This window comes from Entelurus aequoreus, linkage group LG21, assembly GCF_033978785.1.
Source record: "Entelurus aequoreus isolate RoL-2023_Sb linkage group LG21, RoL_Eaeq_v1.1, whole genome shotgun sequence".
Classification (NCBI taxonomy): Eukaryota; Metazoa; Chordata; class Actinopteri; order Syngnathiformes; family Syngnathidae; genus Entelurus; species Entelurus aequoreus.
The window spans coordinates 12,804,093-12,817,907 of record NC_084751.1 but is presented as its reverse complement, the minus strand read 5'-3'; the positions used below and the strand labels follow the sequence as shown (position 1 = coordinate 12,817,907).

The 13,815-nt window shown below is 38.0% G+C and overlaps 1 protein-coding gene across 9 annotated transcripts in view; it reads right to left on the bottom strand.

The window, feature by feature from the left end:
• znf618 (zinc finger protein 618) overlaps positions 1–13,815 on the bottom strand; it is an 83,846-nt gene that overhangs the window by 69,524 nt on the left and 507 nt on the right. For 3 of the 9 annotated variants that reach the window (XM_062031004.1, XM_062031006.1, XM_062031001.1), the window contains exon 1: positions 643–1,199. The exons of 1 other annotated variant lie outside the window; for it this stretch is intronic. The gene's annotated coding sequence lies outside the window, so the exon portion shown is untranslated. Of the gene's footprint in view, positions 1–642; positions 1,201–13,815 lie in introns of those variants that run through there. 5 more of the 9 variants (XM_062031008.1, XM_062031003.1, XM_062031002.1 and 2 more) reach the window with 4 other exon arrangements.

Genomic DNA, 13,815 nt, shown 5'->3' with positions numbered 1-13,815 from the left:
GTGTTTACATCCACCCGTGAAGTATTTTATTTTTTAAATAATACATTTAATGGTAGGAGTAACGTTGATATTTACTAGAATTCTGATTTCTCGTGGCTGCCCATAGGAGGCGCTGTTGAGATGCAGACTTAAAAACCATATAGCTTTCCTAAAAGTAACACTGAACATGTATTTTTAAAGATATTGGGGCACTTAGGCGGTGTTTGTATTCACCTCTGTAGCTTGTTAGACGGTCAAAAACACGAAAAACGACCTTATTGTAGCCTGACTATTGAAGTAGGAGGGGGGCAACTCTGCACAAATTTGAAAGAAAATTGCCCAAAAAACATGGCTGCAAGAGGTTTTTGTGTTTAGATTGTGTTCCTCCTCGCCGTCACCGTAGCTCGGTTTGCTTGCCCTACGAGTGTTGCGTTCACCCGCCTAATCCATACAAAACATTTACAAAAAATCCTAAATACATTTCAAACATGAAGGGGAAGCTAAATTGTGTTCGCTCATGATGGCTGCACTTGGTTAGCAAGGCAGACACCGACTGCCGCTGCGCTCATTTAGCAAGCGGGGGGGGGGGAAAAAGACTCAACTTAGCGATCATTTTGTTATTTTTCTCCAACCAAAAAGAGAAATATTTGCGATTTGACATACCTCCAAAAGCGATGTAGCTCATGCGAAAACAGTCCAAGGAAAATCCTCCCTCCCCGGCCAGAGGTGACTGCAACAACGGCTTCCTCCCCGGAGGAAGAAAAAAAATGTGAATTAGTTATGAGGAAATTCCAAAATGTGAGAAATTTCCCTCCAGTGTTTTTTTTTGTTTCCCCCCTCCAACGCTTCTTCTACCTTACATTACATTTCCTAGCAAATAGCGCCAAATAGAGAAGTCCGATCGGGCCTCGTAATAAAAAAAAAGGGGCTATGTCGCTGCACTCTGTGCGGAATTTTTTCGTCCGCCATGCACAAGGGCAGATTCCAAAATTACAGCGCCGGCCTGCAATAGCCTACATTAAAAAAGGAAAAAAATGGTGGGAAAAAAAAAAACTCTGGGAAGAAGAGGAGTGAGGCGGGGGGGGGTTTAGAATAGGTTGGCCGACTAAAAACGTACACGGCAAAGATTTACTTGTCACATTTCAAGTACCGGGTGTTTTGTTTTCGAGGCATGTTCAGTTTTACGTCACATTTAAAAAGGATTGACTGAATATTAACGGGTTGCGATACCAAGCACGCACTATGGCAGCGTTTGATGTACTTTGCACGCTTTTCGAAGGTAACGTTTTAGTTGGCCAACATTTTAATTTCAAAAAGCCCAATTCTGACATTTTGGGGCCTACACGTTATGGTCAGAGAAACCTCTTAAAATTCTGAGATCTGACAAATGGCTTTGTTTATTCCTATTCTTTTTTAACTAAATCTCATTTTTGAGAGCTTTGACATGTTAAAAAAATATTCCTGGTAGAAATACAGCCTGAGCGTGTCCCTTGTTGTTAATAATTAACACCACACAAAAAACAATGCAGAACTCATGCTGCAAAATGCATATCCCGTCGGCCATTGGTTTTCTTTTTTTTTCTTTTTTTTTTCTTTTAGCTTATTTCGAACATGAACACACTTACAGCATAATACATCACACAATTTCATATCATTTCTGTTTACATCAGGTCCGAAAAGGAGTAGGAAGAAGCAAAGCTTATTTAATCCAACCCTTTTCCCACTTCAGAGCGTTTACAAATACAGGTATATACCGTATTTTCCGCACTATAAGGCGCACCGGATTATAAGGCGCACCTTAAATGAATGGCCTATTTTAAAACTTTGTTCATATATAAGGCGCATAGAATAGACGCTACAGTAGAGGCTGGGGTTACGTTATGCATCCCGTAGTTGCGAGACCTGTTGTGGCTCAATATTGGTCCATATATAAATCGCACCAGATTGTAAGGCGCACTGTCAGCTTTTGAGAAAATTGGAGGTTTTTAGGTGCGCCTTATAGTGTGGAAAATACAGTACATTCATTTACTGACCTTTTCATAGTAAAATGACATCCGTGAATGAGCAATACAACAGTTTTGTAATATGTAATTAGTTAAGTCAGTCATTATAAACATACTGAGATGAAGAATATCTTATTTTTAATAAGGTTGAAAGTATTTCTCATAGTTCTTCTTTCTTTGTTTTGTTTTGCATGTAAGAATTTGGACCATTTCTAAGGATCTCAACTGATGTTTTTTTTTCGAGGTATGTTCAGTTTTACGTCACATTTAAAAAGGATTGACTGAATATTAACGGTTTGCGATACCAAGCACGCACTATGGCAGCGTTTGATGTACTTTGCACGCTTTTCGAAGGTAACGTTTTAGTTGGCCAACATTTTAATTTCAAAAAGCCCAATTCTGACATTTTGGGGCCTGCACGTTAAGGTCAAAGAAACCTCTTAAAAAATTCTGAGATCTGACAAATGGCTTTGTTTATTCCTATTCTTTTTTTTTTTTTAAACTTATTTTTGAGAGCTTTGACATGTTCAAAATATTCCTGGTAGAAATTATTATTATTATTAGCCTTTATTTAACCAGGTAAAATCCCATTGAGATCAAAGATCTCTTTTCCAAGGGAGACCTGGCCAAGAGGGCAGCAGCAAGGTTACATTAAAAACAGTAAACAAATACATAAAACATCACATTTACGACATTAAAAACTTGCTCACATAACACATGTGCATACAGACAAGGTAGACTGTATAATACAGCCTGAGCGTGTCCCTTGTTGTTAATAATTAACACCACACAAAAATCAATGCAGAACTCATGCTGCAAAATGCAGATCCCGTCGGCCATTTTTTATTTTTTATTTTTTTTAATTTTCTTTTGGCTTATTTCCAACATGAACACACTTACAGTATAATACATCACACAATTTCTTATCATTTCTGTTTACATCAAGTCCGAAAAGGAGTAGGTAGAAGCAAAGCTTGTTTAATCCTACCCCTTTCCCACTTCAGAGCGTTTACAAATATATTCATTCATTTACTGACCTTTTCATAGTAAAATGACACCCGTGAATAAGCAATACAACAGTTTTGTAATATGTAAGTAGTTAAAAGCCTACTAAAATGAAATGTTCTTATTTAAACGGGGATAGCAGATCCATTCTATGTGTCATACTTGATCATTTCGCGATATTGCCATATTATTGCTGAAAGGATTTAGTAGAGAACATCGACGATAAAGTTTTGGTCGCTGATAAAAAAGCCTTGCCTGTACCGAAAGTAGCGTGACGTCGCAGGTTGAAGGGCTCCTCACATTTGCACATTGTTTAGACCAGCAGCGAGAGCGATTCGGACCGAGAAAGCGACGTTTTCCCCATTAATTTGAGCCAGGATGAAAGATTTGTGGATGAGGAACGTCAGAGTGAAGGACTAGAGTGCAGTGCAGGACGTATCTTTTTTCGCTCTGACCGTAACTTAGGTACAAGGGCTCATGGGATTCCACGCTCTCTCTTTTTTCTATTGTGGATCACGGATTTGTATTTTAAACCACCTCAGATACTATATCCTCTTGAAAATCAGAGTCGAGAACGCGAAATGGACATTCACAGTGACTTTTATTTCCACGACAATGCATCGGCGAAGCACTTTAGCTACGGAGCTAACGTGATAGCATCATGCTTAAATGCAGATAGAAACAAAATAAATAAGCCCCTGACTGGAAGGATAGACAGAAGATCAACAATACTACAAAACTCTGGACCTGTAACCACACGGTTAATGCTGTACCGCCTGGCGAAGCCTAGCAATGCTGTTGCTAACGACGCCATTGAAGCTAATTTAGCTACGGGACCTCGACAGAGCTATGCTAAAAACATTAGCTCTCCACCTACGCCAGCTCTCATCTGCTCATCACGACCCGTGCTCACCTGCGTTCCAGCGATCGACGGCACGACAAAGGACTTCACCCGATCACCGATGCAGTCGGCGGCCCGGAGACGGAGGAAGTTAAGGTGAGGACAGCGGCGCGGCGGGCGTTGTAGCTTTCGACGACACCCCGGGCGCCATCAGAGTCGGCAAGAAACATATATTTCCACAAAGTTACGTACGGGCAAGCGATCAAATGTTTGGAAGAAAGCTGTACTCACGGTAGCGCGTCTGCTATCCAGCTCAAAGTCCTCCTGGTTGTGTTGCTGCAGCCAGCCGCTAATACACCGATCCCACCTACAGCTTTCTTCTTTGCAGTCTCCATTGTTAATTGAACAAATTGCAAAAGATTCACCAACACAGATGTCCAGAATACTGTGGAATTTTGAGATGAAAACAGAGCTGTTTGTATTGGGATACAATGGTGTCCGAATACTTCCGCTTCAACCCTTGACGTCACGCGCAAACGTCATCATACATAGACGTTTTCAACCGGAAGTTTCCCGGGAAATTTAAAATTGCACTTTATAAGTTAACCCGGCCGTATTGGCATGTGTTGCAATGTTAAGATGTCATCATTGATATATAAACTATCAGACTGCGTGGTCGGTAGTAGTGGGTTTCAGTAGGCCTTTAAGTCAGTCATTATAAACATACTGAGATGAAGAATATCTTATTTTTAATAAGGTTGAAAGTATTTCGCGTAGTTCTTCTTTCTTTGTTTTGTTTTGCATGTAAGAATTTGGACACTGCAAAAAGTCAGTGTTCAAAAACAAGAACAAAAAAATTACAAAAATTAGGGGTATTTTCTTTGAACTAAGCAAAATTATCTGCCAATAGAACAAGAAAATTCGGCTTGTCAAGACTTTCCAAAACAAGTCAAATTAGCTAACCTTAATGAACCCAAAAATACCTTAAAATAAGTATATTCTCACTAATAACAAGTGCACTTTTCTTGGTAGGAAAAAAAAGACTTTTTTGCGCAATGTGTTGAAAAATATTCTTAAATTAAGTAAATGCTAGTGCCATTATCTTTACATAATGATATGCGCTCGGCATCATGATTATTTTTACATGCTTGAAGTAAGAAATGATTACTTTAAAAAAGTAGTTTTATACTTGTGAGTGTTGATGACAGCTTTGCAACAGTTGATATTCTAGTTTCAAGCATGTTTTACTCAATATAGGTCATAAAATCTCAGCAACAAGCTGTAATATCTTACTGAGATAATTTAGGACCAAAACACTTAAAACAGTGGTTCTTAACCTGGGTTCGATTGAACCCTAGGGGTTCGGTGAGTCGGCCTCAGGGGTTCGGCAGAGGTCAAAACACAACCAACTCATCGTGTAAATACAAACTTCTCCCTATCTGCGTATTACGGATACGGCAACAGCTGACTGATTTGCAGGTGTGTAGTTTGTTGTGAGTTTATGCACTGTGTTGGTTTTGTTGTTTGAACAAGGTGATGTTCATGCACGGTTCATTTTATGCACCAGTAAAAAAACATGGTAACACTTTAGTATGGGGAACATATTCACCATTAATTAGTTGCTTATTAACATGCAAATTAGTAACATATTGGCTCTTAACTAGTCATTATTAAGTACTTACTAATGCCTTATTCGGCATGGCCTTATTACAACCCTAACCCTCTAACCCTGACCCTAACCCTAATCAAATAACTCTAAATTAAGTCTTTATTACTTAGAATATGTTCCCCTAGTGTCCAAATAACTCTAAATTAAGTCTTTGTTACTTAGAATATGTTCCCCATACTAAAGTGTTACCAAAAACATATAACTTTGTCTTGAATTTGAAAAAAAACCCAACATTTTATTTTTCATATGAAACTGGTGGGGTTCGGTACCTCCAACAAGGTTAAGAACCACTGACTTAAAACATGTAAAACACTATAACATAACATTTGCTTAGTGAGAAGAATGATCTTATCAGACAGAAAATAAGCAAATATCACCCTTATTTGAGATATTTAATCTTACTTAGATTTCAGTTTTTGCAGTGGACCATTTCTAAGGATCTCACCTGGCGTTTTGTCTTCGAGGCATGTTCAGTTTTACGTCACATTTAAAAATGATTGACTGAATATTAACGGTTTGCGATACCAAGCACAAACTATGGCCGCGTCCGATATACTTTGCACGCTTTTCGAAGGTAACGTTTTAGTTGGCCAACATTTTCATTTCAAAAAGCCCAATTCTGACATTTTAGGGCCTGCGCGTTATGGTCAAAGAAACCTCTTAAAATTCTGAGATCTGACAAATGGCTTTGTTTATTCCTATTATTTTTGACCAAATCTCATTTTTGAGAGCTTTGACATATTCAACATATTCCTGGTAGAAATACAGCCTGAGTGTGTCCCTTGTTGTAAATAATTTACACCACACAAAAAACAATGCAGAACTCATGCTGTAAAATGCAGATCCCGTCGGCCGTTTTTGCTTTGCATGGAAGAATTTGGGCCGTTTCTAAGGATCTTACCTGGTCAAACTCGTTTTCATTGAGGGCCACATCATATTGTTGGCTGCTCTTGTTACAGTTAAATATTTATGAGTTTTGAAGTATAATCTCCTCATGATATTACAGTAGTACACAATTCCCTATGCATTTGAATATTAGGGTTTTTTTAACGTACAAATTGGTGGATAATGTACTTTGTTTTTAAAATTATAAGTCAGTATAAGTATAAGTATTTTTTTCAAATAAAAAAAATGCCGGTATTATTGGTTAATACTTTACTTAAGGCCTTTTACCAAAAAGTCAAAGTATGCACAGATCATTTTGATTTTTTTTTTTTTGTAAAAAAAATACTATTATTATATTAAATATTTAAAGACAAAACGTAGTGTTAGCGTAGTGTTAAAGGTGGCAAAGTGTACTATTATTACTTATAACAGTGGTAAAAAAATAACAGTAAAAAAAAAAAAATTGTAAAAAGAATGAAGGGAATGAAAAAAAGCTGAAATTTAGATTCTAATAAATAATAATACTACATGTTAGAAAGCTAACAGTGAATTATATTTATATATACCGTAGCGCTTTTTCTCTAGTGACTCAAAGCGCTTTACATAGTGAAACCCAATATCTAAGTTACATTTAAACCAGTGTGGGTGGCACTGGTAGCAGGTGGGTAAAGTGTCTGGCCCAAGGACACAACGACAGTGACTAGGACGGCGGAAGCGGGAATCGAACCTGCAACCTTCAAGTTGCTGGCACGGCCACTCTTCCAACCGAGAAAAATGTAAAAAAAAAGTGTAAAAATAATGAATCTAATGAGAAAAAGCTTAAATTTGGATTCTAATAAATCATAATACTACATGTTATAAAGCTAACACTAACTTTTGTCTTTTTATGTCAGTTTTTATTTGGATTTTACAAAAACAACCTTTTTCAAAATGGCCCCCACATAATTTGACTTTTCAGTATGCAACCCTTGTTGAATATAGAATAGAATATAACAGAATAGAAAGTACTTTATTGATCCCTGGGGGGAAATTCAGCACCACAGTTCGCTCACAATAAACAATAAACACTTAGGTATTTTTTACATGTGAATAATATAAATACAGTCTATAATACAGCATTATTCACATGTAAATAATATAAATACAGTCTATTATACAGCATTATTCACATGTGAATAGTGTAAATACAGTCTATTATACAGCAGTATTCACATGTGAATAGTATAAATACAGTCTATTATACAGCACTATTTACATGTGAATAATATAAATACAGTCTATTATACAGCATTATTCACATGTGAAAAAAATAAATACAGTAAATACAGTTTATTATACAGCATTATTCACATGTGAATAATATAAAAAACAAGTTTGGACCCCACTGAGTTGTTAGTATTTAATTGTTAGCTTTTTCTTAGCACATCACAAGTTTTTAGTCTTTTTTTGAAATTCTGACTTTTGTTTTCTTATCCAAAAATATGCTTCGGTCCAACAAAACTGGAGTTGCTGGACATTACCGTGTTAACGTAATGTTTTTTACATTGTCAGATAATTCTCAAGCGTGAAATACATGTATGCAGTACATGCAATTGTTCTGTCAAAACTGAAACAATTAATACGTTTAGTAAGAAAGATTAAGTACTTTATTGATGCACACTATTTCCAGGCTTTCGCTGGCCGCATAAATTGATGTGGCAACCAGATCGGGTCACCGGACCTTGAATTTGACACATGTGTTCTAGTGAATTTACTCAACCAGCGCCAGAAAAAACGCAGTGCTTTCCCGAGTTCACCTGTTGTGATCCCCTGTCGTTCCCCTCTGGATTCTGGACTGCCTCCCTTGGATCTCGACCTCTCGCTTGACTGCTTTGTCCCTCCTCTCGCTCAACACAACACTTGGTAACACACACTACAGCTAACTACACACATAGCCTCACGCACACACTCTTGGGTTCTGTCACACACACCATTCTATAGTTTATTTGTTAGCATTGTTTGATTATTATATATATATATATATAATAAACCATAGAGCTTTACTGCCCCCTTGTGTCTGTGCCGTCAACTCCATCCAGTAAACATAACACCGTGTGGAGGAAAATCTATTCCCAAGTGGGCCGGAATGGTAAAATCATGGCATGATAACTTAAAAATAAAGACAACTCCAGGTTGTTTACTTTGTTTTACTTTGGCCAAAAATAGAACAAGCACATTCTGAAAACGTACAAATCACAAATAATCCTCTGGACAAAACACTTCAAGTTTGTTGAAAGTTCTGAGGAAATTGGTGCAGCTTCAAAAACACAATGAGCTTAGACTTCGTCTCAGTGTATCTACAAAGCCAGGATTAAACTTTAAGTCACAGTCTTTCTTGGATTGAACCAAAACACAACATGTAAACTCTTCTAGGTATCTAGGTATCGCCTCTGGCAGATTTCGTACAGCATGGCAACATAAGCTAGCTGAATTCTGATTGGATACAAACTAAAACTAAAAACAACAGCACTGGAAGGAGCATAATATGACATGAAGAGAATATGAATACTTTTTGATATTTAGGGAAAGTAAATTAAAAAATATTGTATCTTTAATTATGATCATGATTTCTGGTTATGTTAGGCCAGCAGAGAAAGCCTTGCTGACCCTGATGGCATACCACTGGGTGTATGTAACCTTTATTCGATATTAAGTTAATTAGATTTAAGATATGAGGAATGCTTAAAGCTTTCAGCATTTTTGTTGTATAGTCATGTCAAGCCATGTTTCATTCTCTTGACTGCATATTTAAATAATCCTCTTTGATCATCATACAGATCCTGGATCTATTGCATCCAACTTTCTGCATTATATTCATCTTCAAAGGGCATTTTGCCATTTGGGTATTTTCATTTTTTATATTATCTGTCACAGCTTTGACTTTCTGTTGCAATTCTTTGCTGCCATGTTTATAGAGTTTCTCAAACGCACTTCTTCTCATCCCACTATTTGTCTTTGGCTTCTTTACGATATTTTTTTTATTTATGTGTTGAGTTGATTATATTTTTCCTGTCTTCCATCAGTCAAATACATTTATTGATTTGATTCCATTTTTGCACAATTTCATCTTCTAGTTTGAATGGTATTTTTAACAGTCAACTGCAGATCTTTTATCAATTCTTCATTCCTATCTGTATTCAATGTTTCATTGTTTCTCGCTAGGAAGGGGTATTGTTTACATTTTAACCAACAGTACCCCTCGCCACCCCGAAAGGGACAAGCGGTAGAAAATGGATGGATGGATAGTACAAAATCATTACTTTTGAAACAGGGCCAATGCTTAAATGGTGTATTTAAAACATCCACATTTCTGTTAAAAAAAATGATGCTCCTTTTATTTTTACAAATTTTGTTACAGTCAAATTGATGCGCTCTGACATTTACAGCTTCAATCTGTCATAGATTTTTTTTTTTAAACATATTTTATGTATTTTTGAGCCACAATACCCAGCAATATGTTTGGAGGAAAAAGGTGAGGCCTTTAATCCCAGGAACACCAATCCTACCGTCAATCATGGTGGTGGTAGTATTATGCTCTTGGCCTGTTTTGCGGCCAATAGAACTGGTGCTTTATAAAGAGTAAATGGGACAATGAAAAAGGAGGATTACCTCCAAATTCTTCAGGACAATCTAAAATCATCAGCCCGGAGGTTGGGTCTTGGGCGCAGTTGGGTGTTCCAACAGGACAATGACCCCAAACACACGTCAAAAGTGATATAGGAATGGCTAAATCAGGCTAGAATTAAGGTTTTAGAATGTCCTTCCCAAAGTCCTGACTTAAACGTGTGGACAATGCTGAAGAAACAAGTCCATGTCAGAAAACCAACAAATTTAGCTGAACTGCACCAATTTTGTCAAGAGGAGTGGTCAAAAATTCAACCAGAAGCTTGTGGATGGCTACCAAAAGCGCATTATTGCAGTGAAACTTGCCAAGGGACATGTAACCAAATATTAACATTGCTGTATGTATACTTTTGACCCAGCAGATTTGGTCACATTTTCAGTAGACCCATAATAAATTCATAAAAGAACCAAACTTCATGAATGTTTTTTGTGACCAAAAAGTATGTGCTCCAATCACTCTACCCACAAAAAAATAAGAGTTGTAGAAATTATTGGAAACTCAAGACAGCCATGACATTATGTTCTGTACAAGTGTATGTAAACTTTTGATCGTGACTGTATGTACATTTATTCAGTTATAAACATTCATTCACTTTCTTCTTTCCTTCATAGATCTAAACTTTACCGCTGCCGGTATTTTTTCCTATATCTTTATTGTAATTTTCAGAATGTGTTTGTTCTATTTTTGGCCAAAGTAAGACAAAGAAAACAATCTGAAGTTGTCTTTATTTTTTAGTTGTAATGCCATGATTTTAATATTCCGGCCCGCATGTGCACAGATTTTCCTCCATAACTTAAAAATAACAATACTACAGTAGTATTGGCCACCAAATGAGACCAAACCAATCAGAGCATGCTGTTCAGTATCGTTGCCACTGATTGGTTCAGCCTCAGGTAGCTTAACTATATTGGGTAAAAATAGTGTAAAGGTGACTACATGGTGTTATTTTATATCTGGAGGGCTCTCAGAATGTAAAAACACGCATTTAGATGGTAGTGAGCAGGTTTTTGATGCTCTAGCTATGAAAATATGCGATTCATAATTGATAATTCCTACTTCGCGGATATTCTTTTAGCACGGCTAGGCCTAGAACCCATAAACAAGGAATAGCGGTTAACAAGGGTTTACTATTGTAACTTTAATATTTCAATAATGTAAATGAGATGATAAATAAATAATGCATTGAAAAACGAGAAATAAAACCCACATCAATTTGTCATAATCCCAATTATGGTAGAAAAAACAACAGCAATGCAAAAAACAAAAAAAACGACTTGCTTGTAATGAAATGTAATGTTGGTGTTCATAATTCTGGAATATGTGAACGCACCAATCCAGGAAGTGGTGTGTTAAGTTAAAGTTAAAGTACTCATGATTGTCACACTCACACTGGGTGTGGTGAAATGTGTCCTCTGCATTTGACCCATTCCCTTGTTCACCCCCTGGGAGGTGAGGGGAGCAGTGGGCAGCAGCGGTTCTGCGCCCGGGAATCATTTTTGGTGACTTAACCCCCAATTCCAACCCCTGATGCTAAGTCTTTGGTATGATTCGGCCGGTGTTTGAACTCACAACCTACCGATCTCAGGGCGGACATTCTAACCACTAGGCCATTGAGTAGGTGTTGTTGTTGATATTGTAGCCAGCGCTACAGCACTATAGTTGTTGTATCCAAGTGCTGGTGTTAAGGTCGGCAATAAAGTTTCAAAAGAGCATCAGACTCAGTGTGCCTTCTATTTACAAGACGTTACTTGCACAATATCACCAGTACCCTTATGGAACCGAGTTGCGGTACCCGGCCCTGGCTCTACTGACCTTCTTTCTATTTAATGTTACAAATTACTGGACTGCGATCCAATGTCTGCCCCTGGATACAATATTACTGTACCTACTGTACAATGTTTTTAACATGTTCATTCACCATCATGTGATTTATGATTAACGTGACTAATCTGATTTTTGTCAGTGGCGGGTCGTGCGCTTCCCATCTAGGCCTTCAGTGATGTCCGATTACCTCTCAAAATACCATAATTTATGTCGCCGCATGACCACGGCTTGAAAAATACTATGCAGAAACACACTTGCGCATGACTGGGCATTGAATCACCTCAATTTGTCACCAGTGTACAAAACGGGCTATTTTTCCGCGCATTTAAAAATCAATAAACCCGAATCGGATGTGGTACTGTCAAAATTAAAATAATTGTAAAAAACATATTGAATATGTAAACATATATTTCAACTCACAATTTGTAAAGCCATTGGTATCGCTCGTAGTTGGTTGATTCGAGTGGAATTGGCAGGCAAACCATTTCACCACCAGGACAGCTTAACTCGTTTTCAGGATCGGCCGACCTCGTCTCACAAGATCTAGTCTTTCTTGAAATATCCTTCTTGAAAATGCCCTTGCAAATATATATCTGCCACCTAATCAACGTTTTGCTCTGCTTCTGAATATCAACACCGCAAAGACACAAGTCATGTGCATAAACACCACCAACCCTACACCTATCACCATCAATGGCGTGCCTCTTGATTTTGCAGAGGACTTCACATACCTGGGGAGCCTCATCAGCAAGGACAATGGAGCGAAAAAAGACATCCAAGCAAGGCTCTCCAAAGCTCGTGGGGCTTTCGCAAGATTGCAGCCAATCTGGAAGTCCCGACAGTACCATCTTAGGACAAAGATTCAACTCTACAACAGCTGTGTGAAATCAGTCCTCATGTACGGCTCAGAATGCTGGCGAGTGGTTAAAGGAGACATGAATAAAATCAGTGCCTTCCACAATGGGAGCCTTAGAAAAATCTGCCGAATCTTCTGGCCCAACAAAATAACAAACAAGGAGCTGTACACCAAAACAGGATGCAGAGATGTGGTCCGTGAAATAAAACTTAGGCGACTCAGATGGCTACGCCATGTTCTGAGAATGGACAACGAGAGGATACCAAAGGCAGCGTTAAGATGGACACCACCGGGAAAACGTAAGCCAGGGCGGCCAAAGAACATCTGGCGAAGAACAGTTGAAGGGGAGCTGAAAGAGATGAAGCTTACATGGGGCGAGGCACATAGACTAGCACAGCAGCGAGATGAATGGCGTCGAGTCGTCGAAGCCTTATTTCCCATCCGGGAAGAAGAGGATTAAGTAAGTAAGTAAGTAAGTCTTTGTTGGTTAAAAAAGTGAGTACTGCTGATTTCTCCGCTGGCCGGGTACGGCTATAGTGCTACTTTCTGATTTCGTAAATCACAACTTGTGATTGGATACTTGGGAAAGACAAATGAGTATCCAATCACAGTCAAGTTCAACGTAAGGCTACTGTCAACAACTTGTGATCTGATCAGCTATCACAACTGTCTGTTAACTGAATGTACTCTGTTCGTTAAACTGCACAGCACAGTTCAGAAGGCCTCGGCAGAATTCATACAGTGCTGGCAACAAGCTAGCTGAATTCTGATTGGATAAAAGCTCTAACTTGAAAGAGCAACATTGATTTATTGATGATTGATTGATGTGTTGTTTTGGGTGTTGAAAGCAAGTGTTAGAGATTGCCTTCATGCTTTCTTTAAATAAAGGTAAAACAATTCTTGTGTGAAGACAATATAAACTGTCAGCTTTTAAGAGTCATCTCTTAATCAAAAAACTATAGCAAAGCACAAAAGCACGATATTAACAAATAGATATGACAATTCCTGAGGAAACTACGTGTGAATGCTGTCAACGCTGAGGCCGAACTGCAATGGCGTCAAGTCAAGCGCCCAGAGCACGGGGCGAAC